Source organism: Lactuca saligna, chromosome 2, assembly GCF_052625555.1.
Source record: "Lactuca saligna cultivar CGN05327 chromosome 2, ASM5262555v1, whole genome shotgun sequence".
Classification (NCBI taxonomy): Eukaryota; Viridiplantae; Streptophyta; class Magnoliopsida; order Asterales; family Asteraceae; genus Lactuca; species Lactuca saligna.
Window position 1 is genome coordinate 92771351 of NC_136418.1, and position 22288 is coordinate 92793638.

Below are 22288 nucleotides of genomic sequence, written 5' to 3' on the forward strand. Positions count from 1 at the left end.
CCCCACAAGCTCATATAATGGGAAACTTCCTAAATGCAACCGATGCAGCTTCCACCACCATGGTCCTTGCCTTGATCTTCAATGCACCAAGTGTAATAAGAAGGGACATACAGCCCGCTATTGCAAAGGGCCAACCCAACCATCCGTCCCCACTACTAATACCGGGGTAAGCCGCGCCTGCTTTGAGTGCGGAGACACGGGGCACTACCGCAGGGACTGCCCAAAGGCAAACAACCGAAATACCGGCGGAAGGGGGCGAGTTTTCGCAATGGGACAAGATGAAGCCATTGCGGACCCTACTGTTGTTACGGGTACGTTTCTTCTCGATAACTCGTATGCATGCATTTTGTTTGATAGTGGATCGGAAAGGAGTTTTGTGAGTCACGACTTTAAAGGCCTGCTAAAATCAATACCACAATCATTAAGTGAACCATTCATAGTAGAAATGGCCAACGGGAAAACCGAAGGCACTAAGGAGATATACTTAAACTGCACCCTAACTTTAAACGATAATACCTTTTCAATCAACCTCATGCCAGTCTCGATTAAGAGTTTCGATGTCATCATTGGCATGGATTGGCTGAGTTCTCATCATGCGGACATTCTATGTTACGATAAGGCCGTTCGCCTTAATCTGCCAACCGGCGAAACTTTCATTGTCTTGGGCGACAAACCAAGTACCACTCTTCGTATCATCTCAAGTATCCAAGCTCGGAAATGCCTATGCAAGGAGTGTCACGCGTTCTTGGCACACGTTGTAGATGTGAAACGCGAAGTCCAAGACATCAAGAGTGTGCCCGACGTACGCGATTTTCCCGACGTCTTTCCCGAGGACCTTCCGGGAATACCACCCGCGAGACAAGTTGAGTTCCGAATCGATCTAGTTCCCGGAGCTACCCCAGTAGCCAAAGCACCCTATCGATTAGCTCCGACAGAGATGTAGGAGCTATCCAGCCAACTGAATGAACTACTTGGAAAAGGATTCATCAGGCCGAGCTTCTCGCCATGGGGAGCACCCGTACTGTTCGTGAAAAAGAAGGATGGATCATTCAGAATGTTCATCGACTACCGTGAACTCAACAAACTTACCATCAAGAACCGATACCCCCTACCCCGAATCGATGACTTATTCGACCAACTCCAAGGAGCCAACTACTTCTCCAAGATCGATCTGAGGTTGGGATATCACCAGCTGGGAGTCCTGGAGAGTGATATTCCCAAGACGGCCTTCCGAACACGATACGGACATTACGAGTTCGTAGTGATGCCGTTCGGACTAACCAATGCCCCGGCCGTGTTCATGGATCTAATGAATCGAGTATGTCGTCCATTCTTGGATAAATTCATGATAGTATCCATAGACAACATACTCATTTATTCAAAGAATAAAGAAGAGCATGGTCAACATCTGAGGCAAGTTTTAGAGACGTTATGGACTGAGAGACTGTATGCAAAATTCTCAAAATGTGAATTTTGGATTAGGAAGGTGGACTTCCTCGGTCACGTGGTCAGCAAGGAAGGAATCCACGTGGATCCATCAAAAATCAAGGCTATTAAAAACTGGTCTGCGCCAACTACACCAACATAAATTCGCCAATTTCTAGGTCTTGCTGGTTATTACCGAAGGTTCATCCAGAATTTCTCCAGCATCGCAAAGCCTCTTACCGCCTTAACCCAGAAAGGTGTGACCTACAATTGGGGAGAAAAGCAAGATGCTGCATTTCAGACTTTGAAACAGGCCCTTTGCAGCGCGCCCATCCTTTCTCTCCCAGAAGGGACCGAAGATTTTGTGGTGTATTGCGACGCTTCGAAGCAAGGGCTGGGCTGTGTACTAATGCAGAGGGGAAAGGTTATTGTATATGCCTCACGACAACTGAAAACGCATGAGGTCAATTACACCACTCATGATTTAGAACTTGGGGCGGTGGTCTTCGCTCTTAAAATCTGGAGACACTACCTATATGGTACCAAATGCACCATCTTTACAGACCACAAGAGCCTATAACACATCTTCGACCAGAAAGAGTTGAACATGAGACATCAACGTTGGGTCGAATTGCTCAACGACTACGAATGTGAGATTCGTTATCATCCAGGAAAGGCTAACGTCGTGGCAGATGCCCTTAGTCGTAAGGACTACTCTGGCCGAAGAGTGAAGTCATTAGCCATGTCAATCCATTCGCACCTGTCGACACAAGTCAAGGAAGCTCAAATAGAGGCCCTGAAACCCGAAAACGTGACAGGTGAGACCCTTAGGGGAATGGACAAGAATTTAGAAATCAAGAGTGACGGAGCACACTACCTCATGAACCGAATATGGACGCCCAAGTTTGGTGGACTTAGAGAGGTAGTTATGAGCGAGGCACACAAGACTCCATACTCCGTACACCCCGGGTCAGACAAGATGTATCAAGATCTCAAACAACTCTACTGGTGGCCAAACATGAAAGCAGAGATCGCTACATATGTGAGCAGGTGTTTGACTTGCGCCAAGATCAAAATAGAACACCAGAAACCCTCATGACTACTCCAACAACCTGAAATTCCTGAGTGGAAATGGGAGCAGATTTCCATGGACTTTATAACGAAACTGCCCAAAACTCAGGGTGGCCAAGATACTATTTGGGTAATCGTCGATAGATTAACCAAGTCCGCTCATTTCCTACCGATTAAGGAAACTGATAAAATGGAAAAGCTATCAAGAATCTACATCCGAGAGATCGTACGACTTCATGGAGTGCCAATGTCTATCATCTCGGATAGAGACAGCAGATTCACATCTAGATTCTGGCAATCATTGCAAAAATCCATGGGAACAAGATTGGACATGAGTACTGCCTATCACCCCCAAACTGACGGACAGAGCGAAAGAACGATCCAAACCTTGGAAGACATGTTGCGAGCATGTGTAATCGACTTTGGTAAATCATGGGATGTTCACTTACCTTTGGTTGAGTTCTCTTATAACAATAGTTATCATACTAGTATCAATAATGCTCCATTTGAAGCCCTTTACGGCCGTAAGTGCAGATCACCTCTGTGCTGGACGGAAGTGGGCGACACACAACTAGCAAAAGGTCTAGTCCCTGATAGCACCCTCACTGGTCCAGAGATCATCAGGGAAACTACTGAAAAGATCGTGCAAATACGAGAACGACTGAAATCCTCGAGGGATAGGCAAAAGAGCTATGCCGACAAAAGACGTAAACCCTTGGAATTTCAGATTGGCGATCGGGTACTACTGAAGGTCTCACCCTGGAAGGGAATGATACGCTTTGGAAAGCGTGGGAAGCTAAATCCTAGGTACATTGGACCCTTCAAAATCATTTCAAGGATTGGTCCAGTAGCCTACAAACTCCGACTTCCAATTGAGCTTAACAAAGTACATCCAGTATTCCACGTATCAAACTTGAAGAAGTGTCTGTCCGACGAAACACTTGTAATTCCACTTGATGAGATCGAATTAAATGAAAATCTTAACTTTGTGGAAGAACCCGTCGAGATCATGGATAGGGAAGTTAAACGAACTAAACAGAGTCGCATCCCAATAGTAAAGGTTCGATGGAATGCTAAGAGGGGACCTGAGTTCACGTGGGAACGAGAAGATCAAATGCAACAGAAGTATCCACATCTCTTCCCCAGCCCCTAAGACTCTTCTTTTGTATTAAAATTTCGGAACGAAATTCCCTCTAACGGGGGGATGATGTAACAACCCGTTATTTCAAGTCAGTAAAAATCGAGTCCTGTAACCTCTTTGAGAAAGGAAATAGAATATCATCGAAAAATGAAGTATTCAAAAACTCTATTTGGAGTACACTATGTGGTAGTTATCGTCTTAAGGTTTCCAAACATATAAATAACACAAAAATCCGAGTTATAACGAAGAAGTTATGCTCATTCTAAGTTTTTCCGACAAAAACCAGCAATGCGAAGTTGCGTAAAAACGCAAAGTTTCAATAAAACACTTTCCGACCTTAGGTGTCTAAATGAAAGTCGTAGATATCGTTAAACTACAAACATGCATAAAAAGAACGCTCAAATCGGACATCGTATGAATAAGTTATGAATTTTTAAAGAAATTCCTTAATCACGTCATTTTAATAAATAAATAATAAAAATAATTCCGGAATTTGCCAACGGAATCTAAATGAAAGTTGTAGATCGTAGTCTCACCTTCGCGGGGATATAAAGAACGTCAAAAACGGAGTTCCTATGAAGGAGATATGAATTTTCGAAGTTTGATAATTAATTTATATATATATTTTTTAATAAAACTTCGGTATTATCCGAAGGCGAGTCAGCGACCTCATCCGAGGTATGCGTTGCGTACTCCTGTACGCCCCGCGTACCCGAGGAACTTGGCCTCAAACCGTCCACGTCGCCCTATGCGAGGCACCCGACCCGACTCGTCCCATCCGACCCGACTGCCTGAGCCGTCCCATTCGAGGCCGAGGCAGTCGAGGCTTCGGTCACGCATGACGTACGCGTACGCGCTTCGTACGAGCGTACGCCCCGCGTACGTGGCCTCTCAGGCCCCCCTATAAATAGCATGCGAGGGTTCCCGGGAAAATGGCCCATTCTCTCTCCTTTTTCTTGCGTTTTACCTCGTTTTCCGTGCTCGCACTACCCCGAAGCCCTGGTCATTTTGTGCAAGTCCCGAAGGTCGATTTTTCTCCCGAGGAATCCCGAAATTTCCGAGGAAAATCCATTTCCCGAGATGAAACTCTGCCCGGTTTTCCATCTTGCTATCTTCAAACTTTCAAGTGAGTTCATACCCCTTTCAAACACACTTTAAATACATTTTAAATGCTTTTATACTCTTTTAGGGGGGGGGGGGGGGAATACAAGTAAACATACGGTTATTATCGTGTATTTTATAAAATTTCACTTCACTTGTTTTATCGAATAAATCACTTGGAACTCATTACTATTATGGAAAACTCTTGTCATACTTTGCGTGCATCAGACATTATACAAAGTATATAATGATTTCAAAGTAACTTTCGTTGATAAGTCGTTTTATACAGTCGAAAAACTTATGATTTTGCTTTGTCAAACATTGTGAAAAAAGGATAAACTTTGCATACAAAACTATCACTTTAATATAAACTTAATTGAGAATCCATGAGACGTGTACATCTTCAAACGTTACTTTTCTTTATTAGAAAGTAATGCTGCAAGTCCTGTCTATAACCAGAGTCTCCCGTTCGGAGAACGTGTCAAATGTGTATAGATCTATACGGGAAGTCATGATCCCGCGCCCTGACTATTAGCTACAGTCCGTCTTTTGGGGTGATAGTTGTCATAACGCTGCGACACCTGAAGAACGTCGTTACAGGCGTATTATGTTTCGTATGGTTATAAAACTCATCGGATATACAATTATTATGGTATTATGCTTTTATGAACGAGTAGCTATTAAAACTATTCTTCATCTAAAAAATGCGATCATCGTATAGTTTTACTATATAAAACTATGACACAACTTTTGAGAACGTCGGTTTCTTGCGATTTTCGGTCTTAGAGACTGCCAATTATATTAGGAAAATAAGGGTTTCTCCTGCATACAAACCAAACAACTAATAGGAAAATAAGGGATTTTCCTGGTGCAATTATTTACAACTTATAACACGAATATTTATATGCATTTCATACTTTTATAAGAAAATAAAGGTTTTCTTGGAAAACACAACAACTCGTATCTCAACCATTAGGGAAAATATGAGATTTTCTGGATCTAATACATTCACTTTCAACACAACAAATCACAACTCTTTACATTTGAAATGCTGCGTTTTCTGGAAAATATACACCCATTTTGGAATGGCATCCAATTTTTTTAAACTACTTATGAACTCACCAACTTAATTGTTGACACTTTTTCTTTGAAATAACTTGTATTCTCAGGGAACCGCTAAGCAGGTTTGGAAATCAACTTTTGGAATTAACGCGTTGGCGTTAATTACTTCTTTTGGATGATGTTTATGTATTTATCTTTTGAACATGTAATGAATACAATTATGTAAACATCTTGGAAACTTTAATATATATGGTGGTGTGTACTTTCCTTTCTATGAACTGTTATGATACTGAATATGACGTCCTCCGCCCCCGAACGTTTCCGCCGTTCTGGTTTGGGGGTGTGACACAAACAAAATAAGAATAAGTTTCCAGGATTACAAGGTAAAGCATTGAAATCCTACCCTTCTTAACCCAATCTGTGGGTAAGAGATCCCTGTTGGGAACAAATTCATGCCTTATAAAGAGGTATATCCCTTTCCAAGCCCCGTCATTATGCTTGGTTTTCAGGATTAGAGAAGATCTTAGAGTTTTGACCTTGAGAAGGAAACAAGAGTTGCCAAAGGTGGAGACATCATATACACAGGCCAACTCACAAAGGCCTATGTCAAGACCCTTCGATTGATTTCTCTGGTCGACCCAATATAGGATCCTCCAGACAATCGGTATGGTGTGGATAAACGAAATCCCAGTTGCCCTAAAAACAAATGATCCCGGGGAAAGGATATCTCAAGCCGAAGGAGAAAGGATACTCATGAAAGCACACCCAAGTGGGAGAGACGAAATCGGGTTGAATCAGAGGATCGAAGGGCCTAAAAACAACACTGGGAGGAAAGGCCCCATGAGTTTTAGAGACTCGACGTCTTCATCACCAAAAGAGCATGTCTCCTCATAAGAGAGGATCCCCTGGTTGATGAAATCATCATCGGGAAGAGCCAAAATGCATTTCCGAGAGACATACATTTTTCGACCCATGGTAGAAAGAGTAAAAGCCTAGAAGAAAAGTTACCTTTTAATTGGAAGATGGCACAAGAGAAGCAAAGAAGAACGGACAGGAGAATATGAAACTGATCCCTCATATTTATCCTAGGCCGGTGTAAATGATTTGATTGCTAACGGCTAGTAAAGTATCCGTTGGGACTTAATTCACCTAGCCGTTATGGGTTAAAACTGAAAATTATTATTCTCTCTTCTTTTACCTATTTACTTTAAGTTATTCATTTAATATTTTATAAAACTAATCCCGATATTTTCAGGTATAACTTCGGGACAATTTTTAAGGCGAGGATCCTTAAAATATTCAGGATCCTCAGCTACCTCAGATATCGGCTAATTACCATTATTATTTTTATTAATATTTATAACAGTTATATTTTGTCTATAACTAACATGTGTGCAGAAGTAGTCAAGGAAAGATCAATTCTCAACGAAAAATCATCTCAACTATGCTAAAGACTCAAAATACCTAGTCAAATAACGTTCATGAAGCTGGTCATAGAGGATCCCGGAAATATCGGACATCTTGTTGGCTAGTTTAGACTATAAATTAACACTTGTAATCTGCACACGAGACACTATTCTTTAGTCTAAGCTCACGCTACGAATTCCTTGACTCATTCTTATTGCGAATTCATTGTAATCTTTATTTTATATCAACAAAATCATCAAGGCAGGTGATCATTATCACCTCCAAAGGTTTTATGTCGGATATCCTAGTAAGGATCAAGGGATTTCCTTGTAAACTATTGTGTTGCTTTCTTTTACCATTTATTATTACACCATCTGAACATCACAACCTCACATTCAATTTGGTTGATTAGTATTTGTGTAATTTTTAACCAAAAAAATAACTTTATAAGTATAAGTAAATATATTATTTTAAAATTGAAATTTAGTTTATTTATGATTACACTTTAGGTTTGATATTTATTTAACCTTATTAACTAACTTATAATCATTATTAGAAGCACACTACAATTTATCACTTTTAGCTATTTATAAAATATTATTTGGATTGTTAAAGTTAACTAAATTTTTTTTTAAGTTGAACCTGTAATGTTATATTTAAATTAATAATTTAAGTATTTTATATAAATTTTTCCAAAATTGTATCTTTAAAATGGTAATGGTTTACATCCAACAATATATTTAAACTAATAAATTAAGTATAGTATGTAAAAAAAAATAAAACAATAAAAAAATAAAAAAAATAAAAAAATAAAAAAAACTTTCTAAGTAGAAGTAAATATATTATTTTAATATTGAAATTTAGTTTATTTATTATTAGACATTAGCTTTTATATTTATTTAACCCAATTAACCAAATTATAATTATTATTAGAAAGAAACTGAATAGTCATGGGAGTTTCGAATGAATATGGTAAAAGAAAAAAATGCATGTGTGTTTCAAATGAATGTGGTGAAAGGAAAAATGTTTCCTTTATAAGTATATTAGGTTAATACTCACGCGTTGCGAAGAATACAACAATATATTTGTAATATTTACAAATATACGTTTTTCAAAATATATCAATGTTGTTGTTAGCTCTTATATAATAAATCTTATAATAAATTGATATAACATTGTTTATTTTGAATTATATAATAATGTAGACATCTTTTAAATTTCTATAATCTCAGTTGTCTCAATGGCCTTTGCATCTGAGTTACTCATGAATAAAATTAAATATGATATATGGCTTAATGATATTTATAGTTATTTTATGGTTAATTAATTTTAAAAAGTTTATTTGCTTAAGATTTTTATTTCTATCATTATAATTATTTAAATCGTCAAACATTATTTATATTTTTAAAGGTAATAATATAATTTTTATATATAATATTACTTTTAATTATTGTTGTTGTAACTTATTTAAAATAATGTATTTGGAAACTCCTAATTATTTTAATTTGGTTTTAGAATTTTACTTTTTTAAAATTTATTTCATGAATATTTTTAGTTTCTTTGATTATAATTATTTAAAAAAGCAAACATTGTTTTTGTTTTTGAAGATAACATTATAATTTTTTATATAATATTACTTTAACTATTCTTATTGTAAGTTATTTTTAAGCTACTTATTTGAAAATCTTTTATATTAAAAAAAATAGGTTCATGGTTTTTTTTGTTAATTTAGGAATACAATTTAGATTTAAGACTATAATTTATAACTTTTAACTATTTATAAAATAGTCTCTTGATTTTTCTCAAGTTTAACTGAAATTTTGATTTAAGTTAACCATCTAACATTATATTGAAATTAATAATTTTACTAGTTTGCATAAAATTATAAACAATACAAAACTTATCACTTTAAAATGACAATTGCTCACATAGGATAATATATCTAAGCTAATAAGTTAACTATAACATGTTTAAAAGTTAGTTATAATTTTTTAAATAGAAGTAAAATATTATATCTTAATATTATAGTTTAGTTAATTTATGATTTGAATTTAGTTTTTTGCATTTATTTAACATTATTAACCAATTTATAATATTTATTAGAAGGAAATTGAAAAGTTATGGAGGTTTCAAATGCATGTAGTGCAAGTAAAAATGTTTTATTTATAAGCATACTAGGTGAATGCTCGTCCGTAACGTAGAAACACCTATATAGTTAAGGTCTTTAGAGATATATGTTTTTTTAATACAACAATAAAGTTGTTGTTAAATTTGATATTATTGATATAATAATTTGTATACTAAATTGATATAATATATTGATTATTTTGAATTATATGAAAATATATACATCTATTATAATTGCATAATGTCAATCGTTTAAATTACTTCTACCCGCAAGTTACACATAAATAAAATTAAATATAATATATGGTTTAATGTTATTTATAGTTGATATTTGTTATTAATTTTTTTTAAACTTATTTGCTTAATGTTTTAATTTCTATCATTATAATTATTTAAAATATCAAATATTGTTTTTGGATTTTAAAGGTAACAATATAACCATTTATATAAAGTTATTTTTAGTATTGTTATTGTAAGTTATTTTAAGCTATTTATTTGAAAACTTTTAACGGTTATAAAAATATCCTTAGCAAATATTTTAGTTAAATTGGGATTACACTTTAGTTATATTTAAATTAACAATTTAAGTATTTTATCCAAACTTGTCAAAAGTTGTAGCTTTAAAATAATAATGACTTACATACAACTTTAAATCCAATAAGTATAATAAGTTAAGAGTTAAAGACATAAATTTATAAGTAGAAGTAAAGAGATTATTTTAAAATTAAAATTTAGTTTATTTATGATTACACATTAGGTTTGATATTTATTTAACTTTATTAAACAACTTATAATCATTATTAGAAAGACACTACAATTAATCACTTTTAACTATTTACAAAATATTCTTTTGGTTGTTTAAGTTAAACTAAAATTTATATTTAAGTTGAACCTGTAATGTTATATTTAAATATATAATTGAAGTATTTATACAAATTGTTCCAAAATTGTATATTTAAAATGATAATGGTTTACATCCAACAATATACTAAAACTAATAAATTAAGTATAATATGTTAAAAGTTCAAAAACATAACTTTATAAGTAGAAGTAAATATATTATTTTAATATTAAAATTTAGTTGATATATGATTAGACTTTAGGTTTGATATTTATTTAACATTATTAACCAACATATAATTATTATTAGCAAGAAATTGAAAAGGTATGACAGTTTCAAATGAATTCGGTGAAAGGAAAAATGCATGGGAGTTTCAAATGAATATGGTGTCATGAAAAATGTTTCTTTTATAAGTATACTAAGCAAATGTCCGTGCGTTGCGCATAAAAACCTATATAGTTGAAGTCTTTACAAATATATATTTTCTTAAATATAACAATAATGTTGTTAAATTTGATATAATAATTTGTATATTAAATTCATATAATATAGTGATTATTTTGAATTATATGATAGTCTATACATCTTTTATAGATTTATAATCTCAATCATTTAAATGGCTTCTACCCGCAAGTTACACATGAATAAAATTAAATATAATATACGGTTTAATGTTATTTATAGTTGGTGTTATTGTTAATTAATTTTTTTAAAAATTATTTGCTTAATATTTTAATTTCTATCATTATAATTATTTAAAACATCAAACATTTGTTTTTTATTTTAAATGTAACAATACAATCATTTGTATAAAGTTATTTTTAACTATTCTTATTGTAAGTTATTTTAAGCTACTTATGTGGAAACTTTTAACGATTATAAAAATATAATTAGGAAATATTTTAGTTAAATTGAGATTACAATTTTTTTTTTTGCATTTATCACTACAATTTATCAATTTTAACGATTTACAAAATATTTGTTGGTTTTTTAAGTGGAACGGAAATTTATATTTAAGTTGACATTGTAATGCACAGAAACACCTATATAGTTAAAGTCTTTACAAATATATGTTTTTTTAAAATATAACAATAACGTTGTTGTTAAATTTGATATAATAATTTGTATACTAAATTGATATATCATATTGATTATTTGAATTATATGATAATATATACATCTATTATAACTTCATAATCTCAATTGTTTGAATGAATTATACTCGCGAGTTACACATGAATAAAATTAAATATAATATATGGTTTGATGTTATTTATAGTTGTTGTTATTGTTAATTATTTTTTCTAAATTTATATGCTTAATATTTTAATTTCTATAATTATAATTATTTAAAAGATCAAACATTATTTTATTATTTTAAAGGTAACAATATAATCATTTATATATAGTTATTTTTAACTATTGTTATTGTATGTTATTTTAAGCTACTTATTTGAAAATTTTTAACGGTTATAAAAATATCTTTAGAAAATATTTTAGTTAAATTGATATTACAATTTAGTTTTTCAATTTATCACTGCAATCTATGACCTTTAAATATTTACAAAATATTCTTTGGTTATTTAAGTGGAACTGAAATTTATATTTAAGTTGACATTTTAATGTTATACTTAAGTTAACAATTTAAGGATTTTGTCGAAACTATTCAAAAGTTGTAGCTTTAAACGTATAATGGTTTACATATAACAACATATTAAATCTAATAAATTATTTATAATATATTAAAAGATAAAGACATAACTTTATAAGTAGAAGTAAATATATTATTTTAAAATTGAAGGTTTGATATTTATTTAGCCTTATTAAGCTACTTATAATGATTATTAGAAAAACACTACAATTTATGACTTTTAAATATTTACAAAATATTCTTTGGGCTGTTTAAGTTAAACTATAACTTATATTTAAGTTGACCCTGTAATGTTATATTTAAATTAATAATTGAAGTATTATATACAAATTGTTCCAAAATTATATCTTTAAAATAATAATGGCTTACATCCTACAATATATCAAAACTAATAAATTAAGTAAAATATGTTAAAAGTTAGCAAACATAAATTTATAAGTAGAAGTAAAGATATTATTTTAATATTGAAATTTAATATATATATGATTACACTTTAGGTTTGACATGTATTTAACCTAATTAACCAAATTATAATTATTATTAGAAAGAAATTGAAAAGTCATGGGAGCTTGAAATGAATGTGGTGAAAGGAAAAATGTGTCCTTTATAAGTATACTAGGCGAATGCCCGCGCGTTGCACAGAAACACCTATATAGTTGAACTCTTTACAAATATATATTTTTATAAAAATATAACAATAACATTGTCGTTAATTTTGATATAAAATTTTTTATACTAAGTTGATAAATTATATTGATTATTTTGAATTATATGATAATATATACTATATACATCAATTATAACTTCATAATCTCAATCGTTTGAATAACTTCTACCCGCGAGTTACACATGAATAAAGTTAAATATAATATATAGTTTAATGTTATTTATAGTTGTTGTAATTGTAATTAATTTTTTATTATTTATTTGCTTAATGTTTTAATTTCTATCATTATAGTTATTTAAAACATCAAACATTATTTTTTGATTTTAAAGGTAACAATATAATCATTTATATAGAGTTATTTTTATTTATTATTATTGTAAGTTATTTTAAGCTACTTTTTTGGGAACTTTTAACGATTATAAAAATATCTTTAGGAAATATTTTAGTTAAATTGATATTACAATTTAGTTTTTGTATTTATCACTACAATTTATCGTTTTAACTACTTTCACAATATTCTCTGGTTTTTTAAGTGGAACTGAAATTTATATTTAAGTTGATATTCTAATGCACAGAAACACCTACATAATTGAAGTCATTACAAATATATATATATATATATATATATATATATATATATATATATATATATATTAATATAATAATAATGTTGTTGTTAAATTTGATATAATAGTTCGTAGAATAAATTGATATAATATATTGATTATTTTGAATTATATGATAACATATACATTTATTATAACTTCATAATCTCAATCATTAGAATGATTTTTCTCCACGAGTTATACATGAATAAAATTATTTATAATATATGGTTTATTGTTATTTATAGTTATTTTTATTGTTAACTAATTTTTAAAATTTATTTGCTTAATGTTTTATTTTATGTCATTATAGTTATTTAAAACATCGAACACTATTTTGTGATTTTAAAGGGAACAATATAATCATTTATATAGAGTTATTTTTAACTATTGTTAAATTTAGATTACAATTTATTTTTTTGCATTTATCACTTTTAACTGTTTACAAAATATTCTTTGTTTTTTTAAGTGGAATTTAAATTTATATTTAAGTTGACATTGTAATATTATATTTAAGTTAAAATTTTAAGTATTTTGTCCAAACTGTTCTAAAGTTGTAGTCTTAAACTGATAATGGTTTACATATAACAACATATAAAATATAAAAAAATAAGTAAAATATGTTAAAAGTTAAAAACATAGCTTTATAAGTAGAAGTAAAGATATTATTTTTAAAATTGACATTTAGTCTATTTATGATTACACTTTAAGTTTGATATTTATTTAACCTTATTAACCAACTTATAATCATTATTGGAAAGACACTACAATTTATTATTTTTAACTATTTACAAAATATTCGTTGGGTTGTTTAAGTTAAACGAAAATTTATATTCAAGTTAACCCTGTAATGTTATATTTAAATTAATGATTTAAGTATTTTATGCAAATTGTTCCAAAATTGTATCTTTAAAATGATAATGTTTTACATTCAACATTATATTAAAACTAATAAATTAAGTATAATATGTTAAAAGTTAAAAAACAACTTTATAAGTAAAAGTAAAGATATTATTTTAATATTGAATTTTAGTTTATATATGATTACACTTTAGGTTTGATATTTATATAATTTAATTAACCAAATTATAATTATTATTAGAAAGAAATTGAAAAGCCATGGGAGTTTCAAATGAATGTGGTGAAAGGAAAAATACATGGGAGTTTCAAATGAATGTGGTGAAAGAAAAAATACTTCATTTATAAATATATAATGAAATGATAATGATGATAATGATATAGACATAGATGCTTTTAGATATGGATATCATAGATAAGATTTTATCATGAGTAAGGAACAATAGAAGAGTCTTTTATAGCCTAAATGGGGTGTTGATATAAATGAATACGACCTATGTGTATCTTATAAGTTTCTTGAACTCGTGTCTAATTAAATGGACAACAAACGGACTAATGAAGTGTGAGACTTGATGTCATAATGATGATAGGTGATCTGATTACTTAGTAAATTTAAAAATGTATATATTTAAATTATATCCCAAAAAATGGTTCAACAATATTTTTTTTAAATAGAAAATCGATCATCAAAATTCACATTCAGCTTGATGAGCCTATCCATGTATCGTTGCATTCTCTGAACGTTGCTACTAACAGACTTTCCCTCCTTCATCTTGCTAGAAATGAGGGATTTTTCCACTTCGTACTTTTCCTAACAGGCTCGTTAATGATATTTCTCATAGTGCCTTTGCAATTTAGGAGTTATTGTGGTGACCATGATGTTGGATTATTGTCTAAGTCCATAACCATATTTAGTATGTACTTGACCCGACCCAGCATGGTCCATTTAGGTTGCATGGCATCATGCTGTTAGATAGACTAAATGAGAGAAATAAAACACTTATGGTTATTAATATATTACAAGTTCTAATATATTAATAATAAGAATAATAATATTTGATTAGTATTGATCAATAATTAATTTAGAATTAATTATGTGATCAAAAGAAGACTAATTAAATATATGGGTTGATTGTGTAAATCATCAATAAATTATATAGTGGGACAAAGCTCCATGGATAATCAAGTTGGGTTAAACCCATAGGATGCTCCATGGAGGTTACATAACCCATGGGTCATGGAAATGAAAGGTCATGACAATTAGGGTTTACATGGTGTAACCCTAATTGTAACACACTATATAAGCATCATATTATTCACCAAAATTGGACACTAGTGTGTGTAAAAGAAGGGCTAGCCGATTTGATAAAGTGTGGATTTCTCTCTAAGTTATTCCAAGAGCATTTGATGTTGTGTGAACCATTTGAGGTGTCACATTTGAGGCACTAGGCACTCAAGCCCCATGGAGTCAAGCTACACTAAAAGAGGTATGTATTATATCTATATTATTACCCAAGTATCTATGATTGTATGCTAGATAGGGTAATACCTTGGAATATTAGTATTTGCATGTATATTAGAGAAAACATAGATCCAAGGTATTTAGGGTTGCATGTACACCATAGGAGTGTTAGAACGCTCAAAACCAAACAGTAGTATCAGAGCCTATGCTTGTTTTCCTGTATACTTGATGCAATTGCTGAAAAATCAAAGATTTTGTGTTGTCTGGGTAGTGGACTCGCCGAGTTCCCTCATGCAATCGACGAGTCCAAGGAAAAACTCATCCAACTTGGCGAGTTGGTTCATGCACTCGACGAGTTGGACCTCGTGACAGCTTATCTTTGAGATTTGGTGTTGGAATTGGTATAGAATCATTATCTTAAACTGTTTTGGACTTATAAAAACTAGTTTTGGATGTGATAATGATTATGGTAAACCAATTTCAGAGTTGCCATCAAAATTTCAAGTTTATATGGTTAATTTTATGATTCTTGAAATTGTTGATATGCATGTTCTTGAACTTATGAGTTTTGATAATCATAGGAATTATTTGTAACCTTCTTGGTAGTTTAATTCTTGATCATTATGTGTTTTAATGGAGTCCATAACTTGTCCTCAAATTATGGATAACCAAAAGTCACAAGTTATTAAATCCATTAAAAGAACACAATGATTACATAAAATGAAAAGTCATTCATTTTAATAAGCCATTAAATCATAAGTTATGAGAAAAGAAAAACTTCCATAAGTTATGAATTATGAAGAGTCACTTTCTTAATTAGTTTAAAGTCTTCCATAACTTTTCCTCAAGTTATGGAACTTGAAGAGTGTTTTAATTAAAACTACTTTAAACACATAAGTGATGGAATTGAAAAGTTTTGAAAGTTACAAAACTTGCCATCAAGTTTTCAAATTTGAAAAGTTTTCTTTTATGAATACTTTAATTCCAAATTAAGCCCTTAGAATTTTAAAGAATTAACATTCAACCCTTATACAATTATAATATTATAAGTTAATAATAATATATATATATATATATATATATATATATATATATACACACACACACACACATATATATATATATATATATATGTATAAGAGCAAGTCGTCTTACTATTAGTATGCCTCATTCACGAAGCCGGTCTATCAAGGGGTATAAGGGTGTTTCCTATAAAATGGCAACATAATGGGTGTCCACTCTCACCCACCGCTTCCTTGATCAGTGGAGGGTCGTTAGCTGAAAAAGGTAGGACAAGAACTATAATACTCCTTTCATTAAAAGTATTAATGATAAATACTAAGTAACTAAACACTTATAAATTCCCAATCTTAGTTGCTTAGCAAAATGTGAATAAGGTGCTAATCCATGAATTACACTTTGCACTTTGTTTAAGCCGTTAGTGGATCTTGTGTGGTTAACCAGCACACTAACCTCGACTTAACAAGGTAGGCAAAGGGTAATTAATATGTATCATAGTATCGTTGGAGTGTGTGTGGTTAACCGACACATCGATTGAGGGGTAAATATTAAGGGTACCAAGTATATTTGCATGGTTACTTCACACCTTGTTTTGTGATCCTCGGCATCCCAGTCACAAAACCTGAAGGACACACTTGAAATTGAAACATGCCATTGAAAAGTTCAATGAATCTCAAAAGATCTAGGAGTTTCAAAAACCAATTAAAACCTAATTAAATATTTCGTTTATCTTGGTGGAGATTGGTGAATCGTTATCCACCTACCTTCAAATATCTTATAGCTTCAATTACGGCATCCCTCTTCCAAGTTATAAAATATTGTGTTGGGTCCTAGCCTTAATATTTCATATTGGGTGTTATATTAAGGACTTAAATTAACTTACTTGAATTTATCCCATTGAGATGTCTAGTTCAGACAACAATGATCTTCCCAAATCAAGCTTTCTAATGAAGATGATTTCCCAAGTTTGTCTCATGGAAATCATACTTCTCTTCCTCCACCTCCTTCAATTATTCTCCCTATCCCACAAGCTCAAAGACTTGAAAATTTCAAGATCACTCAATCGCTACTCACAATAAAACATAAAAATGGAAGTCCTGTGTGCACTCATGTCTTAGGACTGAAGTCACAGATTGTCAGGTTGAGAATGTTGGGTGTCATTGTCCCAAGGAAGTTGGCTATTGAATGGGTCTTTCAGTCACTTCCTAAGTCATATAGAAAGACTACTATGTGATAGTTCACAGCATGACCCTAATGGATCTTTCTTATTTTCTTATAGTTGCTGAATCAAGAATGGTTTGGTGCAATAGTCAAGCAAATATGGATGGAAGGTCTATTTCTCAAACTTCCATGGACATGGAGAATGGTAACATTGGAAGTCTAGAAAAGATTTCTCTTCCCAATGGAAAGGGATCGGCTTTGGTCAACCCAGTTGACCAAAAGGTAAAGAGAACGTCTAGGTCTGGGAGAGCCTTTTGTACCATTCCCAAAGAGTCTATATGTTTTCATTGTGAAGAAGGGGCACTGGAATCGAAGCTGCCCTAGCTACCTGAAAGAAAGAAGAATCAAAAGTTTGACTCTCGTTCAGGTAAGTCCGCAATCTAACTCTCTTAAGTTTCATTTGAATATTCTTAATACATTTTGATGTATGAAAGGATCAGAAAAAGAGTAGGAAACTTAAAGAAAAGAGTATGCTAAATCTGATCGCGTAGATGGATTTCTCTCACATGGTTTGAAGATCAGATTCTTGAGCTACTTCTTAAGAGTTATGATAGATTGCTAGGAAACCTAAAATATTAGTTGCATTGTAAGGAAAAAGGTTTTTCCACATTTTGAAAAAATAAATAAAAGTTTTCTTTATTTTATATCTCCTTACAATTGCATTCATGAAAACTTGATGTTTGTAGGTTTCTAGCAATATTGGAAATATGAATTTGATTCTTTCATTTGTGGTACTGTCTAAATTTATCAAATAAGGAATGATTCTCACCACCCAAGTTTCAATTGGACCGAAACATGGAATCATTCAAGTTGTTTAGTACGATGAATGAGAATTTTCATTTTTAAAAAATTAAGACTAGTTTCTTGTTCACATGTATATGTGACTCAAGTGAAGGACTAAGGGATCAAGTACACATTCTTGTGAACTAGCTAAAGTCCACCACAAAAGATGAATGAAACTATTCATCATCATTTACTAAGGTTTAGTAAATATGATTATACTTACAAGCTTAAGTATAACTTTGAGACATTGGAAAAATTCCAAATGTATGGCATAGTGAATAAGAAGAATCAAGTTAGGCAGAAGGATAAACGTTTCTTAAATCAGAAAAGATGGGAGAGTACTTTAGTATCATGATTTATGATCATCTTAATGATTTTGAGACCTTATAACAATTCATCCTCTAAGTGCCTTCTGATAGCTAAGAAGAGGAGTTATGAATTGTTGAAGTGGTTAAATCAAGAAGAGGATTCATACTTGGTTCCAAAAAGAAATCTTAGAGTTATACTCTAAGATTGTGACTTGAGTGGCATGTCTTAAAGAAGGTTTAAAACCCTTGTAAGAGTAAAAGTTTTCTACTCTTGTACATTTGAAGTTGGTAAGTTGTGATGTTTTGGATAAAACAAAGACCAACTAAGGCCAATTGTGTTAAGTGTTGTCTTGATTAGAATCCACACTATCTCTTGAATATTTGACAACGAAGTCTTATAGGTCAAGAAGATAGTGGGAGTCCAAAAGATCCTGAAATGGATTCAAGAACTAATCAAGAATAAAACTTGTATTTCATCACTAGCACACAACTAGAGGTTTATAACTTATCTTGTTGACATTTCTGTGCCCATTCCAGTTAAGTTGACTATAAATTTGTGTTCTACATGTTCTCAATTGTTTGCATAACTACTTGGAAGCATGGGCAGGCCCTTGTACTGATAGGTGACAAGAAGTTTAGATTGCAAAAGTTTAATCCATATGAGTTTGGATTTGTCACTAACCTTGTCTTGTGATTATGGTTTTGACAAATTCACGTGGATAAGAACAAATACACCATAAAATCTAAGGGTCATAAGTTTCTCTCCGATTCATGAAAATGATGGTGAGGAAACTCTTTCACCAAGTAGACTTTAAGTAGATAGTAATCATTGCATTCTCAAAGTTTTTGGTAGAGCACCCTAACATGGACTTATGAGAAATAGCAAAGGTCTAACCAGTTGAGACTATGATTACCGCATCCCTTTTCATAGTTCTTAAATTGTTTAGACACACCAGTGAGCTATTTGCCACAAGGTGTATGATTTTGATAAAGTCTTATCAAAGCAATCTAGTATCAGAAATTTAAACTTTAGTAAGAAAGTCAATAAAGTATTGATTTCTAAAAGTCCACTAATTTCTGAAATACATGTCAAAGCTAGTTGGAGCATAATTATTATGCTGATAATCATCATGTTAGTGGGAGCATGATAATTATGATAAGTATTGCAAGTTAGCAATGTTAATTATAGAAAACAAAAGTTCAACTCGTGAGGTTAAAAGGGTTGAAAAAATTGTTTTGCTATAATTAACGGAGAGGAAATTATACTTCTTTTCAATTCTAAAAGGCTTCGATTGAGATTTTAATCATTTTAGTCAAGAATATATATATATATATATATATATATATATATATATATATATATATATATATATATATATATATATATATATATATATATATATATATATGAATTTCATGTTGGATTGGTTCAACTTAAGGAAATTCTATATATTGCATTATCAAAATTCGGTTATGATTACGACATCCTTCTTCATAGTCAAATTTTGAAAACATGGCAAAAAAAAATATTGTAGCAAAAGACTGGTCTAGAATCATGTCTTTATGTGAGACATCATGAATCGTGTCCCGTTTGCTTTGGGTACAAGATCGATTGCATGTGCTATAATATTTATCCTTTCTAAATTTTCCAAATGCCTTGGGGCATTAAGAGGAAAAAGGTCTAGAATTGGATATGACTAAAGTGAATAACCAATTGTCGAGGAAAATCTAAGGTTTTACCAAAGATTGGTTGATCAAGGATAGTTGGAAGTATAATGTTAATATTGGAAGGATCATATTGACATATTCTGGAAAACAGACAACTCTTGTTCAGAAGTACTAGTCAAAATAGGAATATGGAGTTGTATCCATAGGTGGAAGTTATATGTGTAAGATTAGAAAACTTAATGCAAGAAGGATATTCAAAGCAATGTGCTTTGAGACTTCGTCTCCATGGAATTGATCTCCATTGGAATAACCTATAATGACTATTGACAAGTCTTTGTGACTTTGTACATATTAGGTTCTGTGCATATAAATTTAAAATCTAAATAGATTTGGGTAAATGTTAGGAATTTGGAATTCTTACATTTTACGATAAGGATTTGGGAGTGTGAAAAGAGAATCATTGAAAGTTCGTTCAATCGATCTATTTCACATAGAGTGCATACTTGATGTATTGCAAAGCTATTGTTTAGAAAACATAGTGTACATTCTTGGAGCATGGGACAACTAGTGTTTTTTAAATTCAAGTATAAAGTTGATAAAACCGAAACAATGAATAATGAGTAATCAGTATGGTGATAAATAAAAAGTGTTTTGTTTATATTCATAGTTTTGATACCATATTAGATACATTTATTCTTGTGTTTCATTTTGCATGTTTTGACGTCCAGAATAAACTAGGTTATTCTTCCTGAATGACTAAGTTATTCAAACCATCCACAGTCAGTCATAAGTTGGATTCAACCCGTGCTCATTTGAATCACTTCATTTATCACGAGTGATCATGAGATGATAATATCTTATATTCTTCAAACCTAGAGATATGAGTTGTTACTATGAGTTGATAGTACATTGATTGCACGAAAACGCATTGGTAACTGGATGTTATAAAACGTTCCTTTGTGTATGACTCAACAAGTAGTAAAACAAGCCATATAAGTAGAAGTTTATCCATTCCTTTTACCTTTGGGATTAAAGCGATATCTGTGGGCCCCTCAATGATTTAGTGATGACACATGTGAGTGCTTGGCCAAGCCAGGACTGATGTGATTTGTTCAATCAGTCAGTCGTCATAAATCAAAAATCGGGAAACAAAAAATGGATAGAGATAATGATTATTAATCCATGTCTCAGTCCATATGATATCTAGAATGGAAGAATATATGATCCTTTATCTAATGGACAAGTCATTGACAAGGTCAGAGTTCAGTTACAAGGTCAGAGTTCGACATCGGCTTTTGAGAGCTACGATTGCTAGTTTGGTTTCGAAGTCATACACAATAATAGTTTTAGAATTATCCAAGTGGGAGACTGTTGGATTAATGTCTATGTTCATAAGTATATTTGGTATGTACTTGACCCGACCCGACATGGTCCATTTGGGTTGCATGGCATCATGCACTTGGATAGACTAAATGAGAGAAATAAGACACTTATGGTTATTAATATATTATAAGTTCTAATATATTAATAATAATAAGAATAATAATATTTAATTAGTATTGATCAAGAATTAATTTAGAATTAATTATGTGATCAAAAGAAGACTAATTAAATATATGGGTTGATTATGTAAATCATCCATAACTTATATAGTGGTCCAAAGCTCCATGGATAATCAAATTGGGTTAAACCCATAGGATGCTCCATTGATGCTCCATGGAGGTTACATAACCTATGGGTCATGGAAATGAAAGGTCATGAAAATTAGGGTTTACATGGTGTAACCTAATTGTAAGACACTATATAAGCATCATATTATTAACCAAAATTGGCCACTAGTGTGTGTAAAAGAAGGGCTAGTCGATTTGAT